The following is a 10,599-nucleotide window of genomic DNA, read 5'->3' as shown; positions in this document are numbered from 1 at the left end:
GCTGTGGTGATATATTATTGGATTATTTTTTTCTATTTCACTAAATATTCTTTGAAAAGGTATTATTTGTATGGTGCAAACCACTTTTTTGAATGGATGTACTAGAATATATTTAATCATTCTCTTATGTCTGAATATTATAATGTTAATCAACTTTCCCTCTTTTTAGTCATATAATAAGCATAGCTCTTTGCCCACATTTCTGATTATTTGCTAGAAATACATTCCTATAAGTAGAATCACTGTGTTAAAAACACACAGCACACAGTTTTAAAAGGCTTTTGATACATCTTGCCAAATTTTGCTGGTCGCTGTCCATAAAAGTTGTAACAATTTGTTCTCTTACCACACTTCAACGCCCTACATCCACAAAATAACTGCAAATTTGAGAAGCAAAAATGGCATCTAATTATGGTTTTAATTTGAATTTTAGCTTACTAGTGCAATTGGATCTTTTTTAATATGTTCGTTTGTTCTTTGCATGTATTCTGTAACTTGGCCCCCCATATTCTTTGGCTTTTTCCTACTGATTTGAGTTGGGCAATGTTTGTTCCCTCTTTATTTTCTTGAAGGCTTTTTGTAAGATTGGAATGATCTGGTTTTTGAATGTTTGCTAGAACTCACTTGTAAATCCATTTCAGCTGATTTATGTTTTGTGGGTAGATTTTTAAATGTTTATTCAATTTGTTTAATGGCTAGAACACAGAAAATATTTTTTGAGTTAGTTTTGGTGAGTTATGTTTTTCTAGGACTATATTAATTTCATCTAAAGTTTACATTTTATTAGCACAAAGTTGATTTTTAAGATTTATTTAGAGGGGACTTCCTTGGTGGTCCAGTGGTTAAGACCCCGCACTCCGACTGCAGTGGGCATGGGTTCAATCCCCGGTCAGGGAACTAAGATCCCACATGCTGCGTGGCGGGGCGCGGCCAAAAGCAAATAAATAAATAAGATTTATTTGGAGATTAAATAATTTTCCTATTTTATTTGGCTGTTAGTTTTGCTTAGAATTTTTTCTAATAGACATTAGATTTTTGGTGGTTGTTTTGTTTTAGGTAGTTAAGCTTACCAATCTGTTTTTTTCTTTTGACAACATAAAAATAAAAGATATTCTAATCAAGTTTCTCTTAAGTTTTTCTTTTCTTTTTTCTTTTTTTTTTTTTGATGTAATACATATTCTACAAACCTGCTGTGGAATTTGAGGGAAATCCTGTTCCATGCGTTGATAGAGTATACCGAGGCAAGCAGCTCCCCATCTGTGATGGTTTCCTGGAGCTGCCATAACAAAATACCATAGACTGGGGGGCTTACACAAGAGACTTTTTTTTTTCCCAGTTCTGGATGCTGGAAGTCCAAAATCAAGGTGTCAGCAGGTTTGGTTTCTTCTGAGGCATCTCTCCTCTCCTTGCGGATGGCTGCACAAGGTCATCCTTCTTTGCACGTGCACCTGTGATGTCTCTATGTGTGTCTTAATTTCTTCTTATGAGGACACCAGTCAGATTGGATGAGGGCCCGCCCAAATGGCCTCGTTTTAACTTAATCACCCCCTTTAAAGTCCCTGTCTCCAAATACAGTCACTTCTGTGGTTAGAGCTTCAACATATGAATGGAAGAGGCACAATACAGCCCATAATACCATTTTTGAGGGACCTGGTCCTGAGGGCTTGTGGACTATTACCCTGGAACCCTCTCAGAAAAAGCTCCAAGAGAGGTTAAAAACTTGGGCCTTAAATGGAAATGCAAAAAAACAAAACAAAACAAAATATTTTCATCATTATATTATTCAAAACCTCTATGTTAAAACAAACAACCCAATCAAAAAGTGGGCAGAAGACCTAAATAGACATTACTCCAGAGAAGACATACAGATGGCCAAGAGGCTCAACCTCACTAATTATTAGAGAAATGCAAATCAAAACTACAATGAGGGGGCTTCCCTGGTGGCGCAGTGGTTGAGAGTCTGCCTGCCAGTGCAGAGGACATGGGTTTGAGACCTGGTCTGGGAGGATCCCACGTGCCGCGGAGCGACTGGGCCCGTGAGCCACAATTGCTGAGTCTGCGCGTCTGGAGTCTGTGCTCCGCAGCGGGAGAGGCCGCGATGATGAGAGGCCCGTGCACCATGATGAAAAAGTGGCCCCCACTTGCCGCAACTGGAGAAAGCCCTCGCGCAGAAACGAGGACCCAACACAGCCATAGATAAATAAATAAATAAATAAATAAATAAATAAATAAATAAATAAATAAATAAAATTAAAAAAAAAAAATAAACTACAATGAGGTATCACCTCACACCAGTTAGAATGGGCATCATCAGAAAATCTACACACAACAAATGCTGGAGAGGGTGTGGAAAAAAGGAACCCTCTTGCACTGTTGGTGGGAATGTAAGTTGATACAGCCACTATGGAGAACAGTATGGAGGTTCCTTAATAAACTAAAAATAGAACTACCATATGACCCTGCAGTCCCACTACGGGGCATATACCCAGAGAAAACCATAATTCAAAAAGACACATGCACCACAGTGTTCGTTGCAGCACTATTTACAATAGCCAGGTCATGGAAGCAACCTAAATGCCCATCAGCAGACGAATGGATAAAGAAGTTGTGGTACATATATACAATGGAATATTACTCAGCCATAAAAAGGAACAAAACTGGGTCATTTGTAGAGACGTGGATAGACTGAGAGACTGTCATACAGAGTGAAGTAAGTCAGAAAGAGAAAAACAAATATCGTATATTAATGCATATATGTGGAATCTAGAAAAATGGTACAGATGAATTGGTTTGCAAGGCAGAAATAGAGACACAGATGTAGAGAACAAACGTATGGACACCAAGGGGGGAAGCGGGGGGTGGGGGTTGGTGGGATGAATTGGGAGACTGGGATTGACATAAATACACTAATATGTATAAAATAGATAACTAACGAGAACCTGCTGTACAAAAAATAAATTAAATTTAAAAAAAAAAACCTCTATGTTATCTGTTTTTACTACTCCCTCTAAAGCGGACCAATAATAGAATGAAGTCTCTCACTACAGTTATTTGTTGGTTTCTGTATGAATTCCTAATAGTTTCATTTATTTCTAATATGAGGATGCTATATGAATAAGCTCCTAAAAGTGCCTGATGACTAATTTCAGTTTAGGGGTAAGAATATGTTGTGAAATGCAAGGACTTACCTTTTGATCCAACAGTGATATAATTAAAAGAAATTCCCTCTGAACTTTTAAATATTATTTATTTATTTATTTATTTTTACTTTTGGCCGCACTGTGCGGCATGCGGGATCTTAGTTCCTCCATCAGGGATCGAACCCATGCCACCTGCGTTGGGAGCACAGAGTCTTAACCACTGGACTGCCAAGGAAATCCCCTCTCTGAACTTTGATTCATCGTCTTCTCATATCTTTGCTCTTCACTGCTCTTGCCAGTTTTAAACTCTTATTGCATTTTTTTCATAGGAATTTTAGTGGGTAGCTTGTAGGCATAGTCAGGCATGCCTGGTCTGCTTCTTTGTTTAGCCACAAATCCTTTTTCTGATACCTATTAGAGTGATCAATGCCATCTGGGTATACACCGATTACTTTTGCTATCTTATTACCCATCACCATATTATCCCCTGATTTTTATTGTAACTATTCTCTTCTTTTTTCCCTGACTCAGAGGATTACTAAAACTAAACTCTCTACCTATTTTCTTTTTGCTGTTTCCTCCCTTCTCCCAGGGCACTATTCTCCTCTGTAGGGTTTAGGTTTTCTAGGAGGTGCCAGTGAACATTCTTTTGGGGAGCAGAGAAAAATTAGAACTACTAATTATATTTATTTTTATGTCACCTTAAATTGTTTTTGTTTATATTCTATAATTATATTCTATGATAATCTATAATGTATAATTACATAGTACAGGTATAATTTATCAATAACTAAACACACGTGTAAATGGTTTATTGAATGAATGGAAGTCATCAGGATGTGCCACAGATTTGATGATTTGCGTGCGGGAAGTTTTATCAGGGAATGCTTTCAGGCTCAACCCCTGTGGAGGTTGAAGGGGACAGGATTGCACCATGGTTCGCCCCTGGGGAAGATTTTGCACCCCAGGATGTATTTCGCAGCATCTGGAGATGTGTGGGCGTCTAGTGGGAAGAGACCAAGGATACTGCGAAATATTCTATAATAGAGAGGGTAGCCCTCAGAACAAAGAATTGTCCAGCTCGAAATGTCAGTAGTGCTGAGTTTGAGAAGCCCTGAGGTAGAAGAAGCTGGGTGGCTGTCACAGTCAAGTCTTCGTTTCATTCAGTGGAGAGCTCTGGAGTGGGCAGGGTCCTTCCCAGTGTCCTGCGTGGAACAGTCATTGGATACAGGCTACCTCCGGGAGCGGGGAAGGGCCTCAGGAAAGGTTTGTCTTTGAAAGCTATACAAATGCTTACAGTAGGTATTCTTTTGTGTATGGCTTCTTTTGCTCAACTTTATATTTGTGAGGTTCATGTTATCGTTGTGCGTAGCTGTAGTTAATTCCTTTTTTTGCTGCATACTGTCCTGCTACATGGTTATATCACAAATGATTTATTCATTCTAGCATAGGTGAACATTTGAGACGTTTCTAATTTTTGCCTATTACAAAGAGTGCTGCTGTGAATTTTCTTATGTACATTTCTGGCTTCAGATGTGCATCTATTTATATCGGGTATGTATGTAGAAGTAGAAGTGCTTAGTCATTGGTTTTGCATATTTTCAACTTTAGTAGATAATGGCAAATGGTCTTTCAAAGTGCTGGTACCAATTTACACTCTCACCAGGAGTGTATGAATGTTTCCATTGTTCCATGTCATTGTGGACACCTGGTCTTAGCAATCTTTTTAGTGTTACCATTTTGATGGGTTTATAGTGGTATCACAATGTGATACTGATTGCATTTTCCTGATTACTGATGAAGTCATCGTGTGTTTACGGGTCATTTGGATATCTTATTTTGTGAAAACCTGTTTAAGTCTCTAGCTATTTTTCTGTGTTGCCTATTCTTTTTCTTATTGATTTAGAGTTCTTAATTATTCTGGCTACAACCCCTTAGTAGTAATATGTTTCACAGGTATCCTCTCTAATTTTCATGTTCTTAAGGCCTTTTGTAGAAAAGAAGTTATTAATTTTAATGTAATCCAAAATTTTCATTTATTTCTACGTGGTTAGTATTGTTTCCTGTTTAAGAAATAGCCTAAGAAATTAAGACGTACAAACTTTGTACAAAAAATAAGTGAGTCACAAAGGTGAAATGTACAGTGTAAGGGATATAATCAATAATAATGTAATATCTTTGTATGATGACAGGTGGTAACTAGACTTACGGTGATGATCATTTTGTAACATGTAGAAACATTGAACCACTATGTTGTGCACTAGGAACTAATATCGTGTTGAAGGACAATTATACTTCAAAAACAAACAAACTCATGGAAAGAAAGAGACCAGATTTGTGGTTACCAGAGGCAAAGCGTTGGGGGGAGGGGGAATTGGATGAAGGTGGTCAAAAAGTACAGACTCCAGTTATAAGATAAATAAGCATTAGGGATGTAATGTACAACATTATTAGTATAATTAACACGGCTGTATGTTATATTTGAAAATTGCTAAGAGAATAAACCCTGAGAGTTCTCATCACAAGGAAAAAAAATATTTTTTCTTTTTCTTTTCTTTTGTATCGATATTAAATGATGGATGTTCACTATGTGGTAATCATTTCATGATGTATGTAAGTCAGATCATTATGCTGTATGCCTTAAATTTATACAGTGCTGTATGTCAATTGTATCTTAATGAAACTGGAAGAAAAAGTAACTAATTAATTTTAAAAGAAATAAACAGCCTAGATCATGAAAATATTCTCCTATATTATCCTCTAGATACTTTATTGTTGTGTCTGTTGTGTTTAGATCTACAGTCTTCTTGGAACTGATGTTTATGCATGGTGGGCGGCAGAGAGTTAAGATTCTATTTTGTTTCTAAATAGATGTCCAAGTTAGCCAGGATCATTCATTCAAAATATCAACTTTTCTTTACTGTTCTTCATGCCTACTTTATTGAGTATCATGTACGTAAATGCAAGGATCTTTTCCTTTTCTATTATGCTTCATTAGTATATTTGTCCTTTTTTTTTTTTTTCTTTATTAGTGTAGCTTTATAGTAAGTCTTGTTACCCAGTAGAGTAAATCATCTGGTTTTTGGCCCATGGCCATTTTCATTAAAATTTTAGAATCAGCTTGTCAAGTTTCACAAAAGTTTCTGTTTGTGTCTTGACTGGAGAAAGCAGATATCTTTGTAATGCTGAAACTTGCAGTCATGCACACGTGTATCTCTCCATTTATATCACTTTAAATTTATCTCAATATTTGGTAATTTTCTGTAAAAAATGTCTCACATGTTATTCCAACGGAATTGCTATTTTTCATTTTTTTAAATGTTATAATTTAAATTTTTAAACTTTTTAAAACTTTTTACTGCTGGTACATAGAAATGCAATTAATTTTTGTATAGTGACTTTATATTCAGCAAAATTGTTAAATTTACTTATTAATTCTAAATAATTTATAAATATTTTGGACTTTTTATTTACACAGTCATACCCGCAAATAGTAAACTTTTATTTTTTTAATCCATTGCTAATGCCTTTTATTTCTTTTGATTTAAATTTTTTTGTCTTATTAAACTCACTAGGACTTCCAGAACAGTGTGGAATAAAATTAATGACAGTGGGAAACCTTGTCTTATGCTCTGTCTCAAAAGGAAAGCTCTAAAATAATCACAATTAAGTAGATTTTGCTATAGATTGTGTGAGCATGTCTGTAACTTATTTCAGTTTAAGACAGTCCCCTTATACTCCTAGTTTTCTAAGAGTTTTATAATAAATAGGTTTTGCATTTTTTAAATGTTTTTCTGCAACTATTAAGTTGAATTGCTTTATTTTTCTTATTCTGTTAATTGGGCATTATATTGATTGACTTTTAAATGTTTTCCAACATTTTTTTTCCAACAGTTTAAACATACAGAGAAGTTAGAAAATGTTGTCATGAACTGCCACTAACATTTCACTAACTTGCTTTATTAGATCCATCGTTATCCATCCATCAATCCATCTTGTCTATCTATCAGTTTCAAAGTAACTTTCAGATAGTTTCAGATTCATAGACTTCCTCCTAAAGACTTTAGTTTGCATATCAATAACTAGAATTTAATGCTTTTTTACAGTTTTCTTTGGTTCAACATATAATTAAATGCACAAATCTTAAATATATCATTTAATGAGCTTTGAAAAATGTATTCACCTGAGTAACCCAAAGTCTTATCAAGATATAAAACGTTAACATAACCTCAAAAAGTTGCCTTATGTCCCTAAACCATTAATCTCTGCCTTTACACTTCCAAAAGGAACACTGTCCTGATTTTTTTCCACAGTAGATTAGTTCTAAATTGTCTAGAACTTCATATAAATGAAGCCACATAGTATGTACTCTCTTGCCTGAGGTTTCTTTCTTTCAGCATAACTTTGAAATTTGTACATGCTATTGCTTGTATCAGTAGCTTTTATTCCTTTTTTTATTGCTGAGTACTATCCCACGAATATATTACGTTTCGTTTATCCTTTCTCCTTTTGATGGACACCTGGGCTGTTTCCAGTTTTTCAGTGTTATGAATGCTATTATGAACATTCTTATATGTCTTTATGTAGACAATACTTTTCATTTCTTTTGGGTAATACCTAGGAGTGGTATTGCTAGGTTATAGCGTAGGTATGTGTATTTTATAAGAACTGCCAGACAGTTTTCAATGGTTATACCATTTCCATTCCCACCAACCGTATGAATTGTTTCACATCCTTGTTGACATTTGCTGTTCTCAGTTTTTAAAATTTTTGCCATTCTGGTGGTCATATAATGAAATCTCATTGTGGCTTTAATTTGCATTTCTCTAATGAATAATTAAGAGCATGTTCATATGTTTATTGACCATTTGTATATCTTGTTTTATGAATTGTCTGTCCAAATCTTTTGTCTATTCTTCTAATGGGGTTTTATGTCTTCTTATTACTGAGACCACCTTTTATATAGCTTAGATACTAGTTTTGCAAATATTTTTTCCCCAATCCATAGGTTGCCTATTCATTTCTTAATAGTGTCTTTTGATAAGCAGAAATTTTAGATACAGTATAATTTATCAGTTTTATTTGTTTGATATTGCATTCTGTGGCTTACTTAGAATTCTCCTATCTTTTCTTCTAAAAGCTCTATGATTTTAGGTTTTACATTTAGGTTTATGATATGCCTCAAATTAATATTTGGGTATGGCATGAAATAGGGAATGATGCCCAGTATTTTCTATATAGATATTCAGTTCTAGCACCATTTGGTGAAAAATGTTTCATCACCCAATGCATTTCTTTAATGTTTAATGTAATTATTGACATGGTTGGATTTAGGTCTGCCATTTTATTTTCTGTTTTCTGTGTGTTGCCTCTGTTCTCCTTTGTTGCTTTCCTTGAGCTTATTTGAATAATTTTTAGACTTCCATTTTAATTTACTTATTGATTTTTTGGGTATACCTATTTGCATTAATTTTTATTGGTTGCTGTAGGAATTAAAATATACATCCTTAACTTTTCATAGCATACTTATAAAGTAAATATTATACCATTTCACATTACATAGCAATTTTGTAACAATATCGTATATTTCCATTTATCTCCACTTCACTCAGTCCTTTATGCTGTAGTTTTCATTTGTACTACATATATTTTTTTTCTAAACCTCATAAGACAATGCTTTAACTTTTGGTTAAACAGTTAGACATATTTTAAAGAAATTAAAAGAAAAAATGTTTTATATTTACCTACGTATTTACCTAATGGCCGATCAGTAAGTTTTTTCAAGTCTTTCTTTGTAAATGTATTCTATAACATTATTTTTCTCTTTATTCTATTGTTCTGTTTGTCCCTGCAATACCTTATGAATAGATGATGCCTCCTAACTAATTACCTTTCCTCCAGACTCTGTGTTCTCAAATCTTCTCTCCCAAACACTGTAATAAGAAATGGGGTGTCAATGAGGAGTCCTTTGCTTTTCTTTGAGGTAGAGAATGAGAGTTAACATGTAAAATGTAACTCAGTGAATTGCCTCCAAGTAGAGCCTGTCTTAGACAATTTTATATTCTATGCATTGCCTTGTATTCGGCCTTGCACAAAGAAAGCACTCAATGAATATTTATTAGATTGTTGGATGAACAAAGAAGCTCCTTTTTTTCTTACCCACAGTGAAGGAGAACCTGTGTTACTGAAACAAAGTTATCACTCTGAAAACTTATAAGGACAACTAACAAGAGATGCAGTTATATTATTGCTTCTCAGTGAAAATAATCAAGTAACAGACAAATCTATTTCACTTTGTACATAAAATGAAAAATGACTATAGCCAGTTAATAGAATCCTATTGGAAAGGGGATGAAAAGTTATAAACCTTCCAGAAATCTGTCTGCCCTATATCATAGCATATATCATGTCATGTCCTGTCATATCATATCATCACAAGGCAGTTTAATTTCAGGATGAAGAAAGCCAAAAGTTGATTTTTTAAGGACATTAAATTATCACCTAGCATTATTGTCATAAACATGGGGTCAGCTTATGAATAAAACAGTACCTGTTTTATTTTCTAAAAGATGCGAACTGAGATGCTTGTCTTTTCTTTTTTTCCTTTTTATTTTTTGTTTTCTTTTTTGTGGACGCAGGTATATTTTACGCTTATTCAGCTCAGTAAAATGCTGAACTTATAAACTGAGAGGCGATTCCTTGAAATGACAGATAGGAGGGGGCTGGGTCTCAGTTGAACCCAGCAGCTGTATTTCTACCACTGTGACCTGTTAAGAAGGATGAGCTATGGGGAGCTAAAGAGAAAAGGAGGACAGTTTAATTAAAACTGGCTCAGGATGGAAACCTTAATGAATTGCAGTCCAGGGGCAGAGGAGATCTCAAGACCCCCAAATCCTAAGGGAACCATCAATAATAAAGATGCAATTATCTGAAGGGATTGCTCACGGAGGTTCAACTTGTTTTTGCTAGTGCCACGTGTTGTTTCCCAGGGCGTAATGATTTGGCGGAGAAATAACCCAGGCAGACCGTGCTGAAAATAGCTGCTTTATAATTACGTTGCTACTTTCTGTAAATCTGATAATGAGGTAATACCTGATCTGCAAAAATTAATCATGCATTCAGAGAGTTCTATATTAAATGTCACATGAATGAAATTTCCACTCAGTAGTCACAAAAACCTCTGGGAAACTGACAAAAAAACAATTATGGATCAAAGAAACTGGATTTGCCTTCAAGTCTACAATGTCATTCTCATTATATCAGAGGGGAAATTTTCAATCTACTGAAAGGACACAGCCTCATGCTGCCCCTGCAGTGTCCTGAGTGGATTTGAGGGGTGGCTGGAGGGTGAGTGATCCTTTGTAGGAGTCCAGTATGCTAATATTGTCATTAATTAAAAGCCCCTGGGTTAGTTTGCTACTGCTTCTGTAACAAATTTTCACAAACTAGGTATTATCAT

General features: G+C 35.0%; 1 non-coding gene across 1 annotated transcript; it reads left to right on the top strand.

The window, feature by feature from the left end:
* Positions 1-824: 824 nt before the first annotated feature.
* TRNAR-CCG (transfer RNA arginine (anticodon CCG)) lies at positions 825-897 on the top strand. The gene has a single exon. It is a non-coding gene; the product is annotated as a tRNA-Arg (tRNA).
* The last annotated feature ends 9,702 nt before the right edge of the window (positions 898-10,599 follow it).

The sequence above is a fragment of the Eschrichtius robustus genome, chromosome 13 (genome assembly GCF_028021215.1).
Source record: "Eschrichtius robustus isolate mEscRob2 chromosome 13, mEscRob2.pri, whole genome shotgun sequence".
NCBI classification, from domain to species: domain Eukaryota; kingdom Metazoa; phylum Chordata; class Mammalia; order Artiodactyla; family Eschrichtiidae; genus Eschrichtius; species Eschrichtius robustus.
Note: the sequence above shows the minus strand (reverse complement) of the source record. Positions and strands in the feature narration are given on the sequence as shown.